The following is a 22,142-nucleotide window of genomic DNA, read 5'->3' on the forward strand; positions in this document are numbered from 1 at the left end:
GCTGCAGGATGCCGTACCTGGGATACGATCAATCCCACCTATGTGGTGGTATAGATCGCAAGGTGGAGAGTCCTCAGCCCCATCTGCCCTATGCAGCCAAGCGTGCGTAATGGATACACATCAGGGGGACTATAAGACAAAAGGTAATTTATCAGAGTTAAAATTATTAAAGTGTTGCAGCAGCAGTAGTGGCATTTGAAAGGTAAACCCACTATTTCCGAATCCAAATTGACAACATAGCACGTATGACTCCTTCCCAGCAGATGTGGCGTCAACCCACCTACTGTCCTTTACTAGGGAGATGCGAAAGAAAACAAAAATCACAATATTAAAACTTGCATTTTCAATATTGGGCGACTCACTTTTGTCTTAACCGTTACTCAAAATCACAATTCTCTTCATAATCCTACCCGATTGCCCTTCACTATCTATTTAAATTGGACGACCTAATTAAACCTTTTATTCTACCTATTGCTTGCATTTAATGTTCTCCATATTCTGATTCACTACTATACCAAACCCAAACCCTCTATGTTGATCTTAACTAGTTTATTTCAACACTGAATTGATACATTGTTTCTATTTACTAATTAACCATATTGTTGTATCTGAAGTGTGCTTGTGTATCCCCTTGTGTACTCCATCACTCGGAGTAGGAGAGGATTCTCCCCTACCTCGGCAGCCCTGACACACACACGAGAACAGGCTCACATACGCATCCTTTCTTATTTTATTTTACTTATTTATTTTGAATGACATGTCATTGTGGATAACCTAAATTAGAAATTTGGATAACGTTTTATCATACTTATTCGGTCAAATTTTTAAGTATTGCCGATTGTTTTTTCTAAATTATAAGATCACTTTTAATAAATGTATCTATTACTTAACATAATTTCTAAAGGAAATATTTTATTTGTGTTGTTATCTTGGCACCTAGACCTCGTCAGGTCCAAGCACCAAAATAACATCCACCTATCCACGCAGAGTCCATGGGTTGGGTCTGGTCCTCCTTTGATGAGTCACTTTACCCTGGCGCCATTGAACCCATTGACTCCTGTGGAGTGTGGTGTGCAGACAATTTTTAACGCTAATTGCTCATGTTTTGGAGTCTAGATAATTATTCCTAAATCCTGTGATCACCATGTAACTTACTCAGGGACACATCAACACTCAGCTAGGAGGAGCTGGGGATCGAACTAACAACCTTGCGGTTACAAGACACCCTCTACTTCCTGAGCTAAACCGACCCCCAGCCTCCTCTCCGCTGATTTATTACCTCTGCTTCGGTCCGCGTCCGCCCTTTTTGCTTTCTTTACATTCCTCTCCCTTCTCCAAACACCTTCTCTCTCTGATCCAACCCGTTGTCTCACCAGTGCTCTGTGTACCAAGATGTAATGATCTATACCACATGGTGTTCCGACACGATGCAGAGTCTCCAAGAGCCACAGAATCACCAATCCCAGCGGTGGTTCTAGGTTTTTTCTAAAACAGTGGACATGGGTTACATACAGGAACCAATTACAGAGTACATCCAAACGCACAAATAATCTATTAGGCACAATGCAAATTCAATCTCTTTCTCTCTGTTGTCTCTCTGTCCAGCCCCCACCTGCAGGTTTTTTTTTATTTATTTTTTTACGTTCCTTCTCTCTAACTCTCTTTACCTCTCTTTATCTACTTCCTTTGCTTTCACAAATCTCCATAACCATTTTCACTTTCAGTAATCCTTTCCTTTCCTTTCTGGTTTATTCGTTTTTTGGACACTCTCCAAAACTAGATTTATTAATCTTAAAAAGGCCATCGAAAGATATCATTCTCCCAAAGAAAATTCTAACCGGAAAGCCTTCTCCAATCTCATCGCCACTTCTCGTTGCCAATCCACACACTCTTCCTCTTCTCTGTCTCACTCTTCACAAATCACTTCATCTGACCCCTCTGACTCAACTCAATGTAACTCTTTCTCACTCACTCACTCACATATACAACTTAAAATAAGAATGGAGCTATACCTATGACTTGGAGCTGTCATAGGTATTAACTGCGTGTGTTCCGAGAATCCTAAAGTTTTGGTGAATTTTCCTGCCAGGGTGAGGTGAGAGGCATAATTTGGACCTACGCGAGTGTAAGTGGTTCCAGTGTGGGCCATCATTGGCGTGCCTCTATAATTTATCAGAACCTGCAGTATTGGTTCCTCATCAGCTTGTTTTTGTGATTGCTACAAGCTGACCCTCCCCCTGTGGATTCTCTGGGCACCCCTAGTATCCCTGAGCCATAAAGGGACCTGCCTGTCCCTGGTCGCTGTTACCCTGTGTTTGCTGGGATGGAAAAGGGTTAGTAAAACAATTTCTCTTAGTATGTCCTTCCTGGTTGCACCCAAAACATATTAAAGGACCTCTGCGTTGTCCTTGGGATCCTGGTTGTTGATTGTTTCTAAACTGTCCTCGGGCCCCTGATTCTGTCTATTTTTATTTGTGGGGTTCCCATAATTATGGATGTGTACATGTGTAACAGGTGGAGTAGGTGACAGTTGGCTCTGAGGCTGTTGTACTGGGAGAGAAAATGCCAATTGTGGATATTGGTTTTGAAGTGCGCCCTGCTGGGCGGCTTGCGATATTACAGCAGCTGGTTCTAAAACACCTGTCATCCTTGACCAAAGAGATACACCCCATATTTTAATAGGTGTAGTCCTACTTGTACAGTTTATCAAGATTACTTTATTTTATTATTATTCTCCTTCTTTAATCATATCCATATTTATTCAATTATTCTTTCCTGTGTGAAAATAATATGAATCACTTAGTTAATAGCAACACCTTCTTTAGTCCAATTGCATTAGATTATCATCACTGTTGTCCTATTAAAGTATCAACGTTATTGTCCTTATAACCTCCTCATGAACTTTGATGTTCTTCATCCTGAATGATAACTGTGTCAGGATGTTCATCATCCTGAATAAAAAAACTAAAAAAAAAAACTAAAACTAAACTTAAAGAAAAACAAATTAGCCATAATGTGAATATCCACTGCGTGTCTCCCTGTGACTCTCTCCCTCCTTCAGGAGAACACGCTCTCTCTCCCTCCTCAGTACGGGGTGCTGTTTGGTGCAAGACAACAGATAAGGGTGGAATGTGGCTTCTCTCTCTCTCTGCGTGTCTCCCTCCCACGTTGGGTGCGGCCATAACGCCGCGAGTGTGCTCTGGGGGCTGGGTGTGAGAGAAACCATGGGTAGTTCCTTTTCTCGGCCAGCAGAGGGGTTGTTCAGGTGAAACCTATGGACAGAGACTACAAGGAACTTCAAACATGGCAGACAGGGAACTACAAATTTATCAAAGCCTGAAAACTCAACAGAGCTCTACCTGCATTCCTTGGATATGTGGTATTTTATGGCGTATGGCCACCACACGCTTTCAGTTGAACACACTCTATTTCCTTTCTCTGTACTGTGTGTTAGTGTGTCTCTCTGTACTGCCTGAATGGTGTAGCTCGACAAATGGGGGGGAAATGTGTTCTCTCTCTCTCACCCTTCCTCGCTCCCCTTAGGGTCAAGCAGCAGCTAGGACCGTTAACAGATAAGCCTGGAATGCAACATCCTCAACTCTCCATCATGGAACAAGGCCTAATAACTATCTCTCACACACAAAAAGATCCTTCTGTCCCTTCATTCACAAATAACTTTTCACTTTATTATATATAACTTAATACTGCTCCCCCTTTCCAAATTTCTATATACACAAAACTAGAAGCTGACCACCGAAATTGGTACAGGCCTCGTCAGGCCGAACCAAAACACCCTCACAGGTTCTAACTTCCATACAATTTTAGGGAGGGGAACTACAACATGAGGTGGAGTAGAGGACTTCAAATATGGTGGACGGGGACCTCAAATGGGAGGACTACACATATGGGAAAGGGGATTGCACTCTGGGCCTGAAAACCATACAGAGCCCCTTCTCGTGGTCCTGAAACAACCGTTCATTGTTAGAAAAACACGCACTCTATCGCTACCTCCAACTGTCTAGAGGGAAAATGGTCCCTCTCGATCGTCCTTCGACTTTAGCTCTCCTTGCTATCTCTCCTTGCTATCTCTCTCGCTCCCTCTCACACAAACACACACACACACACACACACACACACCTAAACAGACCTTTCTCATTCTGTCTCCTCCAAACGCACACACAGAAACATCACCTCTTGCGTACACGCGCACAGAGACGCACACAGCCTTTCTCACTCTGTCTCCTCTAAACGCATACACAAAAACATCGCCTCTTGCGTACCCGCGCACACACAGAGTCGCTCACAGCCTTTCTCTCTCTCTCACGCGCATACACCCACTGTCTCTCTGTGTGTCACTCGTGCCCTAGGCACCGTTTCCTCTGCAAAGGGACTCTAACCCTGATAAAGGACTCTAACCTTCTTACCACATAGAATTATTTAATACACAAACAAAGAAGGGGACTCTAACCCCCCCCCCCCCCCGAGGGACTCTAACCCCCTTTAAGACATAGGTGTGGACTCTAACCCCACTAAGACATAGGTGGGGACTCTAACCCCCCCCCCCCCCGAGGGACTCTAACCCCCTTTAGACATAGGTGTATTTATTACACATCCATTACTTGGCCATCGGTAGTCTTGTATCACTATGCCCGATTCTTATAGGCCCTATGGTCTCGAGGGTATTCTTTCACCATGCAACGAGCCGATATTCGATGTGTCACGCGTTCAGGGTCAATCGGGTTTATGGGGAAATGCTGGGATGCAGTCCTATTCGTCCCCACGAGATATCCCGTAGCGAACCGCTCTCACAGTCTCACCTCCTAATGTGATTCCTATATAACTATGCAGAGTTTGGATTTTATCAACAGGTTCTGCCTACCTTTTGTTGGGCGTACGCGAGGTGAGACTGCAGGAATCGGTCCGGTGCTCCGGGGTCTCGAGGTCGTGCCGCTCTCCGTCTCTCGTTTCCCAGTTGCGGTTCAATTTCAGAAAAAATACCACCGTCGGGGTCACCAAATTGTGGGGAAAAACGGTCTGTCTAGCTACTGGACCAGATAAAATGAGACGGAGAGGTAATAAAGTCTATCGGCACGAGGACCTTGGATTTATTAAGTAAAGTGGCAGCGGTTATACAGAGTCATAAAGCGTGAGAAATCGAATATGTCTAAGTCCCTAATCAGCGCTGATGGTTCGTCTGGAGCTTCGCCTCCGTGGAAGGTCTGCTTCAGAAGAAGGTGAAGAGTCCCTGTGTGATGCAGTCTTATGCTGTATCCTCCTCTCGATGAGGTGTGTGCGTTTGAGGTGTGTGCGGTTCTGTGTGTTTTGGCTCCCAGGCCCTGAGAGAGCTTCGTAACGGGGAGAGTTCCTCGTGTCTCTGGTGTGATAAATTAAAACGGGGGAGTGCCCCCCCGAAGTGTCTCGTGTGTGATAATTTAATGTGGCTCTCAGGCCCCTAGTATGGGCAGAGGTATCTCTTGGTTCCTCCTAACACGGAAGAGCTCTCAAAATGTCTCCTGTGTGATAAATTAATGTGGCTCTCCCGTTCTGGAGATGATACTGGTGCATTGTCTGAGTGTCCACCATCTGCCTGCCTGGGAGATGGGGCCTTCAGCTCCGGCCTTGACCTGACTATATATTATCATGTTTGTGTTATGTGTTCGTTGGGTTTAGAGCAAGAGTCGACTATATATTAATGTGCCTGCCATGTGATGTGCTCATCAGGTTATTTTTCCCAACAGTTGTAACCAATGAACCATGACACCATTGAAGATCACAGAGCGGGTAACAACTGTTCCTCAACCACTTATGCCCCGACTTTTGAGAATAGGTTAGAGGTCAGAGTTCATGACCAAACGAGGATCCTCCCTCCTAAACCCATTTTGAATTTGCTCAGGGCTATTCTAAGTATTGTAACGGCATAAAGTATAGTATATTTGCAACGTTATATGTTAATGGTTTGCCCTAAGTATATAGTGTTCCCTGCTGTGTCCATTGTTGAATCTGTTCACACAATCGCAATCACTTGTTCTTGTCACACTAATTGTTTAATAAAAAAAAATACAATTTCATTCATCCAAGCGTAATGAGTTGTTATTCTTTAATATATTTGATACTTTGTGTGGCTTATATCTTTAAATGATCATGGTAGAACATCTTGAATACTTTGATTTCAACACAGATGTAAGGTAAAAGTTAAGGTTAGGCCAGTATGCTAACACGAACGTGAAGCTTTCCCTCCAAAACTTAAAAACGTATCTAAGTAATAGTACTTATAGATAGCTTTCAGTTGCCCCCCTACCGCTCTAAATGTAAAACTGACATGTACAAATATGCAAATAACAGTCAGACAAATACTTGTATGTGATTTTTTCATACATATTTACCATTTAATATTGAAATCTCTGCTGTCGTCCCATAGAATAACATTGAAATCGCGGCGTGTTTGGAACTATTGAGGCTTACATGAACCACGTGACAACCACGTGACCACCCTGTCGGCGAGATCATAGCGTGTCGCAACTCTCTCTCTCTATAGCTCTGACTGTGGCTAAACATCAACTGCACTGAAGTCATCATAACTTCAGAAGTTCTCATTTTCAAATGATTATGAATACTATTATTGTTATTTGAAGCCGTGTCAGTCTTGACTGTGGGTGGTGTGGTCCTCTGTGTCTGCTAGTGTCTATAATACAGCAATATTTTTGTCGACATTATCAAACGGAAGAACTTTTATTATGAAGAGCACAGGACAATGAAGCACGCTAGCCAACAAGAGGACCCGCCCACCGGCGGAAACCAGATATTGAGTGGTAAACTCGTTTTGGTAAGAAGAACCAAAAAACGAATAAACAAACTGAAATTTTGATTTTCGTTTTTTTGGACAAAACGAAAAAACGAAAAAACGGCTGGTTTTTGGTTTCTGCTTGTGTCAATTATTCCCAGAAAACAGAGTAATAAAACGTACCTTGCTCGTAAAGTAACCTACTTCATTCAATATCGAATAGGCTACTGTAGCCTACACTATGTACAAATGGTTTTGCTCTTTGCTCATGGCAGTTGTGACAGTCATTTTAACGTGTCAGCAGGCAAGCTTCACTCATTCCAGGATGCATTATGCGCTGTCGTATAGCCTACTTGGAACATGTTTTGGAATGGATCTATAGTAGCGTATAGAAATTGGCTCATAACAGGCCAGCTGGAATACAAAGCAAACTCTTTGTATTCCAGCTGTTTTTTTTGTGATGTTTTATGATGTTTCAATGTTGCGTTGGTAATGTGTTAGACAGCTTAGATGTTCTTAGATGTTTTGTTAACCTGATTCCTATCCCACTCTGTTTAAGTAAAAGTGTGCTACTACTGCAAAATCTCTTTGCTTTTGTTTTTTTCTTTTCTTAAATGTGTTTGGAAATGACTTTTAATGATGTTAACTAGATCTCATAACTGGCCTAAACACATAACATTTGTATATACCCTATACCGTTTGACTATAAGACCTCTATAAGAATCTCCTCTCTGCAACTATTCATGTAGTCAGTCAATGATCAAACTAGTATATGAATTACAGTCCAAGCGGGTTAGGCAAGGCAAGGCAATTTTATTTTTATAGCCCGTTTTTACAAACAGTTTGTCTCAAAGGGCTTTACATAGCATGAGCATCATAACAACATCCTCTTCCCTTAAACCCTCACATCGACTGAGTAAAAACTCCCAGGAAAACCCAGGGGAAAAATTGCAGTTGGTTCAGACTGGGGATGGAGCTGTGGAGAATATGTGGAAACACAGAGAGACTGCGAGACGCCAAGGCCAAATTACAAGGTGCGAAAGGTGAGGGGGGGGGGGGGGGCTGTACTTAAATTTAGTTAGAGTGTCTGCCTCTCTGACCCATGGGGAGAGCTGGTTCCACAGTAAAGGAGCCCAGTAACTGAATGATCTACTTCCCAGTCTGTTTTTAGAGATAATGGGAGTCACTAACAGACCTGCATTCTGGGAGCCAATAAAAATCATGGATAAGTCATAATAAAGGTAATGATTCATTATTGTGCATTTAAAGATGTATATAATTACATTGCAGCATTATTTGGGGATGACAATACAAGACTTCCATTAATGTGCATTTGAAGGAGAGCCCTGCTTTGTATTCCAGCTGGCAAATTTCTATAGGCTACTATAGATCCATTTCAAAACACGTTCCAAGTAGGCTATAGGACAAAGCATTATACATCCTTGAATGAGTGAAGCTTGCCTGCTGACATGTTAAAATGACTGCCACAACTGCCATGAGCAAAGAGCAAAACCATCTGTACATAGTGTAGGCTACAGTAGCCTATTCAATATTGAATGAAGTAGGTTACTTTACACTCTTTGTCACTGTACAGAGTAGTCAATATGATTTGCTTGTACAGCACCTTAAAAAACTCACTGTAGCCTATATTCATAGGCACACCCAGCCTCGCTTTCAATATAACACACACTCGCATTCTGTAATCACTGTCAGTAAATAATAATATGAAAACAATATAAAATATCTTCCAGCAAGAAAAAATTATCCGTTTACTGTAAATGGATTATTATTATTTTTTTTATTAACCTTTATTTTTCCAGGAATATTCTCATTGAGATTCAAAATCCCTTTTTCAAGAGAGTCCTGGCCAAGAAGGCAGCATACAAACATTTAAAGTTTCACATTAAAAACAACAAAAACACAAAATTTCACACTAAAAACAAGACACAAAACACAATAAAAAGTCACAAAGCATCATTCCAATTGGCAGTAAGTCAGTGTTCAGTTTGTGGTTAAATAGTCCTTGATCCTGCTTTTGTAATTGTTCAGGGTGATTAGGGATTCCAGTTTAAGGTGTTCCTGTAGCTTACACCATGATGACGGGGCAAAAGATTTAAAAGCACTTTCACCAAACGTAGTGCGAGTCCGAGGAACGTTATACATAATCAAACTGCTAGACCAAGTGATACGATCACTGTTTGTTTTAGGAACCATTAGAGAACACAAATACGGAGGCAGATCGTGCAAAATTGCCTTATAAAGAAACATATACCAGTGTTCCATCCTACGGGTGTATAAGGAAGACAGACCAACTTTCTCATACAATTTACAATGGTGTGTTCGGAAGCCAGAGTTTGAGACAAACCGTAATGCTGCATGGTATACAGAATCTAGCATTTTCAGAGATGATGAATTTGCATGCATATATAAAATATCACCATAGTCAATAACAGATAAAAGAACGGCTTGGACAATTTTCTTCCTGGCACCAAAAGAAAAACAACATTTATTTCTATACAAGAAACCCAGTTTAATTCTTAGCTTTTTAGTAAGACACTCAATGTGATGTTTGAAAGAGAGATTTTCTTCTAGAAAAAAGCCCAGGTATTTGTAGGTTGCGACTCGCTCTATCACTTTGTTGTTTAGAGTAACAATCTGGTTTTCATCCATATCGGATGTTTTATTACTTCTTGTAAAGCAGATCATTTTGCTTTTGTCAATATTTAGTACAAGTCTTAATCCATGTAGGTTTTGCTGAACAACATTAAAAGCCGATTGGAGGTCCTTAGTTGCACTTGCTAAGGATGAAGCAGAGCTATACATAATGGTGTCATCTGCGTAAAAATGGAATTTTGTATTTGTAACATTGCAACACAAATTATTAATATAAACTATAAATAAAAAAGGACCCAAAATGGATCCTTGCGGGACACCATAGTGTATATTTTTACAGCTAGACGATAAACCGTCAGCTTGGACACTTTGTGTTCTATCACTCAGATAGTTCTCAAACCATTTAACTGATTTTGAGGAAAATCCTATGTTCACTAGCTTTTGTAATAAAACAGAGTGGTCGACTGTGTCAAAAGCCTTTGATAAGTCTAAGAATAGTGCAGCACAGTGTTCTTTCTCATCAATTGCTGTTATTATGTCATTTAGAACCTTCATTGTAGCAGTGACAGTACCATGTTTCTTTCTAAACCAAAATAAAGGTCAACAGATGCGCAATGCAGGGCTCTCCATTTTTTAACTGAGTTCAGAGTGAGATTTTGTCGGGGGGGGGATATATTAATATGTAACTGCATACAAATTTGTTCACAGACATGGTGACTAATGTATGATAGTAGGCATTATTGGCCCTTAACACTAATATTCAGAAACAACACTGCCTCAAAAGGATATTGGCCTAAGCAACACCAGTAGAGGCATATACTTTCCCTGAACTTTTAAACGTTGCAAACGTGCAAAACACATATTATATTTACGCGGCATTCAGTCCAATGCTTAAAAATATATCTGTGGCATTCAGTAGGCCAATGCTGTGGTAAAGTGTGCAAAGTATGAGTATGAATATTTGATGGAGTATGAGTAAGTGTTCCCTTCTGTTACATAGATAGAACTGTATCAATCCCCTGCAGGAGAAATGTGTTAATGTTTGTCCCTATAAAACAATAATGGTAAAAAAATATAATACTAAACATGACGGTAACTCCAAAGTCAAACCGTCCAATCTGAAGGCTTTACTTAACCACTCCCCCTACTCACTTCCACCAATGCAAAGCGAACAGAACTGAGTAGGGGAGGGCGTAGCCCAACTAGTTTGTGACAGACCCAGAGGAACGCAACGCAAATTAAATGTGAACATGTATTGAGGCTTTATTAAAATCCCGGACGATTTCGAAATTTCACCCGGACGCATTTGATTCCTACCCTTCCACTGTCAAATAGCGGCGCAAGTTGTGTGGCGTGTGAGCGTGTGCATGGGTTGAATTGCGTGCGTCTCACGGAGAGCCCTGCGCAATGTGCAGCTGTCAGAAATGTGTTGTAATCACTTGTATTCCTCATAGCTCTCAGGCTGTGAGGAAATCAGCAGCCCGCGATCGCAGCTCCTTTGATGTGAACGCGTACAGAGCGCATAGTTCAGAGCCGGACAATGATGTCGTAGTAAAGCCCTCTGGTCTATTCTGCATGTATTAACTGTGGCTAAACATCAACTGCACTGAAGTCATCATAACTTCATAAGTTCTCATTGTCAAATGATTATGAACACTATTATTGTTATTTGAAGCCGTGTCAGTCTTGACTGTGGGTGGTTTGGTCCTCTGTGTCTGCTAGTGTCTATAATAAAGTAATATTTTTGTCGACATTATCAAACGGAAGAACTTTTATTATGAAGAGCACAGGTCAATGAAGCATGCTAGCCAATAAGAGGACCCGCCCACCGGCGGAAACCAGATAGAGTGGTAAATTCGTTTCGCTCAGTAAGAACCAAAAAACGAATAAACAAACTGAAATATTGATTTTCGTTTTTTTGACAAAACGTAGAAACGAATAAATGAACTGAAATCTTGATTTTCGTTTTCTTGTCAAAACGAAAAAACGGCTTGTTTTCTGGTTTCTGCTTATGTCAATTATTCCCAGAAAACAGAGTAATAAAACGTACCTTTCTCCCGAAGGTCCGTTTGTCCGAGTTTTAAAAAAGGTGGCGCATTAGGCCGACGGTTCAATATGCCGAATAGGCCAAGGCGCAATTCCACATGTGTGATTATGAAACCAAAAATAAAAGACGATGTAGGCTAAGTTCCAGCAGTGCACTTCACCAAGCCAGACTGTTGCTGTGGGCTTTGTAAAGTATTCGGTTACTTATAATAAAAGACGTCCACACATCGGTCCAAGTTAAATCAACGTCTTTACTTTCGGTCCGCGCATGCGTGCTCCGTAACAACGTATATCGGTTACGTCATTTACACGTGATCATACAATTCTATTACATCTCCCCCTTGAGATTCTTACGATCTTAACACTGAAATTATCAACATTGGCTAGGAACATCATCGATTATTAAAGCACTATTCTGTTAATTCTATTATCAAACTAGGAAAATGTGTATGGCCTTCTGGAACTCAATGTAAAACCAACCAATACATTCCGACACGGTATGATACACATTTCTGGAACTATTTTCACATTAAAGATGGAACACTTTTCATTGTTGGAACTCAATGCAATATTACCAATCACATGTATCACAGTGCACAGTATGATATACATTTCCGGAACTCTTTTCTTTCTTTCCAAGTGTCCAGTTGACACGAACGCTCACAAGTCCAGTCTCTGAACTGGTCTACTGACCCTGCCTGACCTGGTCTGAGTCAGGCCATCAGCAACTGCGCCCATGTTAGTGTCAACCGTTGTAGGGCTTCTCCCCGGGTCACTGGACGGCTGCTCTGGTGGAGGACCCAGTGTACCCATGTTGTAGACCTCATGCTGGGCACCACCTGAAGATGGCGACGGTTGCGGCGAAGTCTGGCTCCCTGCTCCGTCTCCACAAGGTAGGATCTCGGTGTGATGCTCTCGCCAGTCACCACAGCCGGTGTGACCCAGGACTTTTGATGGTCCAGTCTGGTGAGGACGTGGTCCCCTGCCCTTAGTGTTGGAAGGTTCCTCACTCCGTGGCGTTGGTTGTAGTAGTAGGTTTGTTTCCTCTTCTCTGATGCGTCCTTGGCTGCAATACTCTGCTTGTTAGGCCGTCTGGGTTGTAGGTTGCTTTCAAGGGTAGGCAGAGTGGTTTGAATCTTGCGGCCCATTAAGAGTTCTGCTGGGCTTACCCCAGTGCTGCTGCACGGAGTAGATCTCTAGCACATGAGTGCCAGGAGAGGATCCTTTTGTCTCAGGATCCCTTTAGCTATTTGCACCGCTCTTTCGGCGTGCCCGTTGCCTTGAGGATGGTGTGGGCTCGATGTGACGTGTGTGAAGTCCAATTCACGGGCCAGTTGTTTGAACTCTTCACTCGAAAACTGTGGGCCATTGTCACTGACCACTTCGTCTGCTACCCCATAGCGGGCAAAAGTAGCTTTCAGTTTTGTGACTACTTGGACGGTAGTGGTGGAGGGCATATGGAGAATCTCAATAAACCGTGAATAGTAGTCAGAGATGACTAAATAGTTCTGTTTGTTGTACTCGCATAAGTCCATGCCAATTCTTTTCCATGGCCTGTCCGGGAGCGGTGTGGAGATCAAAGGCTCTTTGGACTGAGCTCTCCTTTGTTCCTGACAAGGCTGGCAGGCTGAGACTTTTTGCTTGATGTGAGCTGATATACCCGGCCACCAGACGGCAGAGTTAGCTCTGTCTCAGCATTTAGTCAGTCCCTGATGACCATCATGGATACGTTCTAACACGTCTGCTCTCAATGTCTCTGGGATTACTATCCTATTGCCCCTAATCACCAGGCCCTGGTGGATGGACAGCTCGTTTCTCATGGGGAAGAACTCTCTAACCGTTGGGTGTGTCTTACCTACGTGATCAGGCCACCCGGACTGTATGTATCGGGTCACAGCTTGTAGTGTGTCATCAACAACTGTGGCAGCTCTGATACTGTCCATTCTCCTCTCTGTAGCCGGCATGTTGTTGATGATGGATGCTACGTAGCACTCAACATCAACGTTGGTGTCGCCTCCATCCTGAGCATCTCCCACTGGGCTCCTGGACAACGCGTCTGCCGTGACGAGGGTTTTCCCTGGTGCATATTCTGCTGTAGGGTTGAACCTCATCAGCCGCATCAGGAGTCTCTGGCAGCGGATGGGGACAGTATCCAGCTCTTTGGAGTTCATTAGCGGGACCAACGGTTTGTGATCTGTGATCAGCCTGAACCCCTCTAGGCCGTGTAAGTATTTCCCAAATCGTTCGCAGGTCCAGACGCTCGCCAGGCACTCCTTTTCTATCTGAGCGTACCTGGTTTCCGCCCCACTCAGGCGCCGTGAACAATAGGCTACAGGTTTCCAGCCCTCACTGTGCAGTTGCATCAGCACGCCCCCGATTCCATAGCTGCTGGCATCTGCAGAGACAGCAGTCGGTTTGTTGACGTCATAAAACGCCAGAGTGGGTGGGGTTGTAAGAAGTTCTTTGATGCATTGGAACGCTGACTTCATTAACTACCATTTTACTCTTGCACACTCTTTCCCAGTGCCCAGTCTTCTTGCACTTGTTGCATGTGGACTTAATTGCAGGACAATGTTCTTGAATCTTGTGCGTCATTTTCCCTCATCTGTTACATGTGTTACCCCGTTTGCTGCGTCTGCGTTGTTGGTCCGTTTAGTTATTTCTCCGTTCGTCCATTTTGAATTTGCTAAATCCCCGCGCGACCTCCTCTACAGCACATGCAGCGGCCTCACCTTGCTGGCTAACCTGAGCTTTCACCTCCTCCTGTTGACGAGCCTCCTGAACTGTCATCTCTAACGTGAGATTTGAGATAAGCTGCAGTTTTCGGGAGAGTTCTTTGTCCCTGATGCCCACCACAATTCGGTCCCTAATGTGCTCTTCACGAGTAACTCCGAATTCGCAATGCTCAGAAAGTTCATAAAGGGCGCGAATAATAATCTCCACCTTCTCCCCCGCACGCTGCACACGTTGGTAAAAACAAGCCCTCTCGTGGATGACATTCCGTTTCGGTATAAAGTAAGCATCAAATTTGCCCATTACTACCTCAAAATCCTCTCCGTCATCCTCTTCATCAAAATGGAAAGACCCGAATATGTTCTCGGCTTCCCCGCCTAAGGAGTAGATAAGGGTGCTGACCTGTACCCCTCCGTCCTCTTGATCCAGCTTCGTAGCCGTTCGGTACCGCATGAAGCGTTTCTTCTAATCGCTCCATTCTGCAGGTCTCTCGAAGCAGAAACTGTCCGGCGGATTAAACTTCGGCATCGTCGGCTCGAACTACTTCTGACACCATGTAAAGTATTCGGTTCCTTATAATAAAAGACGTCCACACATCGGTCCAAGTTAAATCAACGTCTTTACTTTCGGTCCGCGTCCGCGCATGCGTGCTCCGTAACAACGTATATCGGTTCGTCATTTACACGTGATCATACAATTCTATTACAGGCTTGAACAGTCACAAGAGGTGAATTTATGAAGCGCACGTTATACAAGGACTAATACTTTTCCCGTAAAGAAGTCAAACGGTGAGTGAAAAACAAATACAATTGTTATCTTTAGTAGCTGTGTGTGGGCCTATATGTGTTGTTTCCTGTGTTTACAGTGGGCTTTTAGCCTAAATAATTTCGCTGGTATTGATTTAGTCAAACTTATAGCCTACTACCTCATACAGTGTGTGTGTGTGTGTGTGTGTGTGTGTGTGTGTGTGTGTGTGTGTGTGTGGAGAATTAGACCTACGCTCTCTGTCCATGGGGCTGAAACACCGTGTCGAAATGAAGCGCTGTCACTTTGCTCTCCAATATTCATCGTGAACGTGATATGTAGGCCTATGTTGTATTTTGGAGAGAGAGTGGCCCTCATTTATCAAACGAGCGTACGACAGGAAACGCGCGTAAAATGGACGTACGCTCATTTCAACGTTGAGCTCGGCATTTATCAATTTGAACGTGAGCGCGTAGTGCAGCACAAGTAGCCCATGTTGCACATCTGTATTAATTATTAAATAAATTGGAATTAGCCCAGCCGTTCAAACAATTACAATCAAGTCAGGCCTAATTAAAAACAGTATTGCTATGAAAATAATTAGAATGTGACAGGTGAAATGTTTATTCAGCTGTCTATATAAACAGGAGCTTTGCCAAATAGGTGGTCGAGTCTCAGCAATGGCTGATCTGGCTCTGTTAAGAGGACCTCAACGCACGTGTAAGACGAGAGAGAGTTTTTCGAGACCGCGCCGATTTTTCTTTATGGAGAGCGATGAATGGCTCTTGAGTCGTTTTCGTCTCCCAAGGCATCTCCTGATGGAGCTATCCAATGCTTTGGAGCCACAGTTAAGGCGAGAAACTAGGCGATCAAACGCAATACCTGTGCCAGTGCAGGTGTGCTCTACCTTGGGGTTTTTGGCCACCGGGACCTTTCAGCGGGAGATCGGGGACAAGTCTGGTATTTCCCAGCCAAGTATTAGCCGAACCATGCCAGCAGTTTTGGCAGCTATAATGTCCCTCTCCGAACGTTATATTAAATTCCCATATAATAACGATCAGCAAACTGGAATCAAACGGGATTTTTATGCTATTGCTAGGTTTCCAAATGGGATTGGTGCGGTTGATTGTACCCATGTGCGTATGAAGCCACCATCTATTAATGATTACGCGTACATCAACCGCAAAAGCTACCATTCAGTTAATGTTCAGATTATTTGCGATGCCAGAATGTCAATCCTGAACATGGTAGCCCGATGGCCTGGGGGCACGCACGATTCTTTTATTTTCCAAAATAGCAACGTTGGGCATCGTCTACATCAGGGCGCACTACATGGTCAGAGTCATCTCCTCGGTGAGTTACGCTGCAGTTCTCTTGAAAAACGTTTAAAGGTCCCATGACATGCTATTTTATGTATTCTTTAATATAGGTATTAGTGGGCAACTAACACAGTATTCAAAGACGTTCCCTAAATTCAGCCGTGGTGCAGAGTTACAGCCACTCCGAGCCAGTCGCACATTGAGCTTCCCCCAAATGCGCTGTTTCGGTGGGCGTGTCAAGGAGGAGGGTGGGGGTGTGGCCCTGAGCAGCTTGCAGCCACCATGCGCTCTGTTTACAGTGGATGTATCGCAATGGCGAGCCGCACACAGCCTTTAGCCGTGTTCTGTAAATATTCTAGAACACACGGGAGTCCTGGAGCTCTATATCTAAATATTATCATACAGCCTACACAGATATCTATATCATATAATATATATTATCACGGCCAAAAGCTGTGTGAGCCGATATTATGAATCTCAAACGACCGCGTTGGGTTCTCCGACGTTCCTGGTTCTTCAACGTCCACATCAATGTGAATACACACACTGTAACGCAAGTGTTTCTTGTCGGTTCTTTGACGTGTCTTGTATTTCCACAACGAGACTGTCGTGGGGGTTATCTGAGCCATGGTTGAGAAGAAATTGGGGGAAAGGAACTTTGATTTGACTCTCTGAAGTACATGAACTGCGACACGCCGCCGGTTGCCGCGAGGCACCATCGCCCGGCAGCGGGCAGCCGGCAGCAGGCAGCGCGCGGTTCAGGTTGATGTGAAAGTGGAAGAACCAGAGACGTCGCAGAACCCGACAAAGTCGTTTGTGATTCATAATATCGTCTGGAGGCGCACACAATATGTTATATGATATAGATATCTATGTATATGATATTATTTAGATATAGAGCTCCAGGACTGTAACGCAAGTGTTGTACACTTCCTTGTTATTTGGATAACCGTTCTGCTGTTGGTGTGACGTCGGACTCTCGTATCTGGTATTTCTACAACGAGACTCGTATTGGGGGTTATCTCAGCCAAGGTTGAGAATGAATTGGGGGAAGGAACTTTGGCTTTGACTCCCTCAAGAACATGAACCACGACAAGGAGGAGAAAGGGATCTTTGCCGGGCAGCGCTTATGCACCTCCGCCTCCGGCGGTGGTCCCTCAGCGGGGCTCAAGCGGGAGACATTCGCCGCCAACAATCCCTTTCTCCTCCATGTCGTGGTTCATGTTCTTGAGGGAGTCAAAGCCAAAGTTCCTTCCCCCCAATTCATTCTCAACCTTGGCTGAGATAACCCCCAATACGAGTCTCGTTGTAGAAATACCAGACGTGTTATGCGCCATCACACCAACAGCAGAACGGTTATCCAAATAACAAGGAAGTGTACAACACTTGCGTTACAGTCCTGGAGCTCTATATCTAAATAATATCATATAATACATAGATATCTATATCATATAACATATTGTGTGCGCCTCCAGACGATATTATGAATCACAAACGACTTTGTCGGGTTCTGCGACGTCTCTGGTTCTTCCACATCAACCTGAAGTCGACTGAACCGCGCGCTGCCTGCGGCCGGCTGCCCGCTGCCGGGCGATGGTGCCTCGCGGCAACCGGCGGCATGTCGCAGTTCATGTACTTCAGCGAGTCAAACCAAAGTTCCTTTCCCCCAATTCCTTCTCAACCATGGCTTAGATAACCCCCACGACAGTCTCGTTGTGGAAATACAAGACACGTCAAAGAACCGACAAGAAACACTTGCGTTACAGTGTGTGTATTCACACACACACACACACACACACACACACACACACACACACACACGTGGCGCTCGCACGGTCGAGTCTCATTGGCGGGCCAACGTCTCTGGGCGGGCCAGGCAGAGTAAGGGGAGGAGCTGAGATTCCTCATGACGTCATGAGCACAGATTTCCAAATCAGCGCGCTTGAGCCTCCGTTTTTTCAAAGGCGAGCAGAACAGCTAGTGCTCGTTTTACACCAAACGCAAGTTTTAGCCACTGGGGGACCATAGGCAGGCTAGGGGAACTCATATTTATGTTAGAAAACCTCATAAATTGAGATTTTCATGTCATGGGACCTTTAAGACATCTCACTAAAAGTTTGATGTGATTCATCTAGGTGACAAAGGCTATGCCCTGAACGAGTACTAATAACACCTCTGGCTCATCCGAACACGGATCAGGAGCGCAACTTCAACAGCGCTCACACGCGCACCATGTGCGCTTGTGGTCTGGAGTGCATCGGCGTCTCCTCCGCCACTTATGCCCGAAATGGAGGGAGACCCGATGAGACCAGCCACTCGCTCCTCAAATGCCGTCAGTTCAAGGCTAGGGTCCACCCGGCCTCCTCCCGTTTCTTGCTTGGTCCGCTTCACAGCCGCAACACGTTTTTTGGTGCTGAGCTTCATGTCGGACCATTTTTTCTTCACATTATCCAGAATAAAATAACTTTAACGCAATGCAAACAATAGCATATATGTGAAATGTTTTAAGCTGGATAACAGAAATTTTACATTTAATTTATTATTTAATTAAATTAATTAACAAACCTCTTCCGCAGCCCGATGAACATTGGAAACACTATTCACTGCAACATTTATTTCCATAGCATTCTTTTGCTTGCCTTTAATGCCAGCTTTTAGGCTACCAAACAAAACCAGACGGTTCACATCCACCAGGGACACGAGCGTCTCCATTTCGGTCCCGGAAAAATTCCTCTTTTTTTTTTACCGTTGGACGTTTCTCCATGTCGTAAAAGTTAGGGGCGAGACTTCTGAAGACGTGCTTTTATATGGGCGTGTTACGTTAATTACGATCGATCTCAGCCGCCGTATTTATCAACACCAAGTTCCTTCGTACGCTGGGATTGGTGTGATACGAAAGTTTTGTTAATCTCACGTTGGTCCTATTGTAAAATGAATCATGCGTTCAGATTAGCGCTCATTTCTACGTTCGTTTGATAAATGAGGGCCAGTGAGAGAGAGCGAGAGAGAGCGAGGTATAAAACTCTTTATCTGTAGGCCTATTCGGCATATTGAACCGTCGGCCTAATGCGCCTCCTTTTTGAAAAGTCGGAAAAACGGACCTTCGGACCAATGGGTTCCGTTTTCTGAACATTGAACCGTCGCCATAGTGGCATGTCGATCTAATGGGAAATATTTCAGACCATTGAGACGTCGGAACAATGAGGTGTCGGAATTACGGGCAGGCCCCCACAAATCCACGCATACATGCGTGCGGCGTACCACGCGGTGTATACAATAATCCGCCGCAAAATCTACGGGGGCCGCCATCTTTGCCTGTCGCCATCGCTGCGTTGCTGGAATGTTACTTGCCGCTGCCCTCTAATGGTTCTTCAGTGAAAAGCATCCTGCTCGTGGACTTTTCGTAGTGACAGGTGGAAACAACATGGACAATTGGATAGATGATGTCAGGCACTGGCCAAAATTTACAGATGAAGGTAATTTATTGACAACGTAATGTATTAAGTGTATTGATTGATGACAACAATAAAACCTAGCTGCCATTACTAACTGTGTTTGCTAATATGTTCACAAGCTTCACAAGTTGCAAATAGCTAACCATGACCAGTTGTAGCAGTAAAAGGAATAAAATACATGTTCTTACAGGTATTCAGGATTATTTCATTAATCGTCTGGCATGCGATGAGCTGCAGAACTCAAACTTCAGGGCACTGATTGAAGGTCAGAATTATTTGAGCTCCGGATGGATTGGCCAGATACTACACGTCATCGCAGATCAGCTCATCATGTTAAAATGTGTCGTGAGGTTTTCACAGGCAGTGAACTCGTACCATAAGGTATCAGTAACCATACAGAGAGAAGATGGCAAAATTCTTGAATGTGTGTGTGACTGCGTGGCCGGCCGAGGGAAGTGTTGTAGACATACAGCAGAACTACTGAACAAAATTAAAGATGAAACAGCAAGAGGATTCACAGGCCTGGCCTGCACAGACACAGCATGTGCCTGGAACCGGTCGACCTGTGACAATGTAGTGCCTGTGGAAAATATGCAAACAGGTCCCAGAAAATGTATGAGTGTAATTTCTACTGCATTTGAGACAGATGAACATGTTATTGCACATTTGTCAGCACCAGACATGGTTGGGTTATGCATGATTCCTGGAACCATTTTGAATCATGTGTTGACTGCTCAGCCACAGACTGCACACACTGCAATAGGTCCACCTATTGAGCATACAATGTGTGCAGAACAAAAATGCACCCTTTGCAACACAATATTTGAAACTTATATAAAATGTGGGGAACAGGACAGGCAGAGATTAGAAACGGAGACCAAGGGCCAGAATAGTCAGCTGTGGCTGGACCAAAGACAAGTAAGAATCACCAGTAATGAGGCATCTGAGGTACCAAAAAAGGCAGACCCAACAAACTGGGTTGAAAGAAAACTGAACACAAGGTTTTCTGAAAATGAGGCTACTAGGCACGGTCAACAAGCTGAGCCTTTGGCTAGATAATGTTTCGAGCAGACAACAGGGTTTACAGTGGAGACTACAGGCCTGGTTGTGCATGATCAAGAAAATTGGCTTGGTGCCAGTCTCGATGGCATAATCACAGATACTGAGAGAGATACTATTCTAGAGATTAAGTGTCCCACAGCAAAAAAGCTTGAAGCACATGGTGGCAGTCTACTAAAAATGATAGATTCAAACAAATACGATGTTAGATTGAGTGATGGAAAGTACATTCTGAGGGAAACAGCATCTGGGTTAGGGTACTACTATCAGGTCCAGGTGGCAATGCACTGTGCAAAAAAAAGGAATTGTAAGTTTATGGTGTGGACCCCAAATGAACATGTGATCGTAGATGTACCCTACAACGAAGAGTGGACAATGAACAGAATCTGCCACCTGAAGAGGGTGTACTTTCAGCATCTGCTACCAGCAGTAGCAACAAGAATTGCACACGGGGTCATGAAAGTTTGTGGGCTCAAGTGTATATTACACTTTAATGTGCTTTCACATGACAACTTACCGGTAATACATAAAGAGTTTGACATTTGTTCACAGTTTAAACCTGTACATTTTCACGATCTACATTGTTGTCTGAAACTGTTGGTTGCTCTGTTGATTTTTCTGTTGAAATACAAATTAATATTTGGTATACTGTACACAGTTCAGGTGTTTCTTCTTCATTCAGTACTGTTACGGATTAACTGAGGTTGCATATTACATAACCCTGCACAAATACTTACAATCTCATCAACACTTTGCACCCTACCACACATCGAATTGCTCGCTCAATGTGAATTCTGACATTCGCTAGGCGTCGCGTGATTGTCACCTCATGTTCAGACAGCTCCTTACGTCCACGTGTGAATGCAGGAAGAGCTAGACACACTCCTGGAGGCAATATATCCATGATGGTGTATCCGCGATCTGCTAAAATCTCATCACCAGGGATCAGGTGATGAACAAAACCACAGTTCTTTGTTATGAAATTATCACTGCCATAGCACTGCCCTTCCACCAAAAAATGTTGATACAAACATGACATAGCCATTGGGGGCTATACAGTATAGGAGTTTATATGTGTTATGATGTTTGTAATTACTATAAGTTTGTGATCTTTTTCTTAAATTCCGTGGCCTTTGTACGAAGACCTCAGCACAGTCAATGATGCATGTAGCTTTAGGATAATTTTGGCAAAATCACTTGGGCCTGATTCTGTTCAGCGTATCCCTGGGCAACCAAGCAATCACCTTTTCCCTCATAAAGCTGGCAAGGATTGGTCTCCAAAATGTAAATATTTCAGATGCCGTGCTTCTACTCACCCCAAATCGTTTACCCAAGTCAGTAAACAATAAACTCAAACGGAGTCTCATTAAAACAAGCAAAAACTGTTGATGG

At 43.7% G+C, this 22,142-nt stretch overlaps 1 long non-coding RNA gene across 1 annotated transcript; it reads left to right on the forward strand.

Annotated features, from left to right (window-relative positions):
- Positions 1-6,971: 6,971 nt before the first annotated feature.
- LOC132456324 (uncharacterized) lies at positions 6,972-8,001 on the forward strand. The gene is made up of 2 exons (XR_009525429.1): positions 6,972-7,055; positions 7,531-8,001. It is a non-coding gene; the product is annotated as an uncharacterized LOC132456324 (long non-coding RNA).
- Positions 8,002-22,142: the final 14,141 nt, after the last annotated feature.

Source organism: Gadus macrocephalus, chromosome 4 (genome assembly GCF_031168955.1).
Source record: "Gadus macrocephalus chromosome 4, ASM3116895v1".
Taxonomy (NCBI): domain Eukaryota; kingdom Metazoa; phylum Chordata; class Actinopteri; order Gadiformes; family Gadidae; genus Gadus; species Gadus macrocephalus.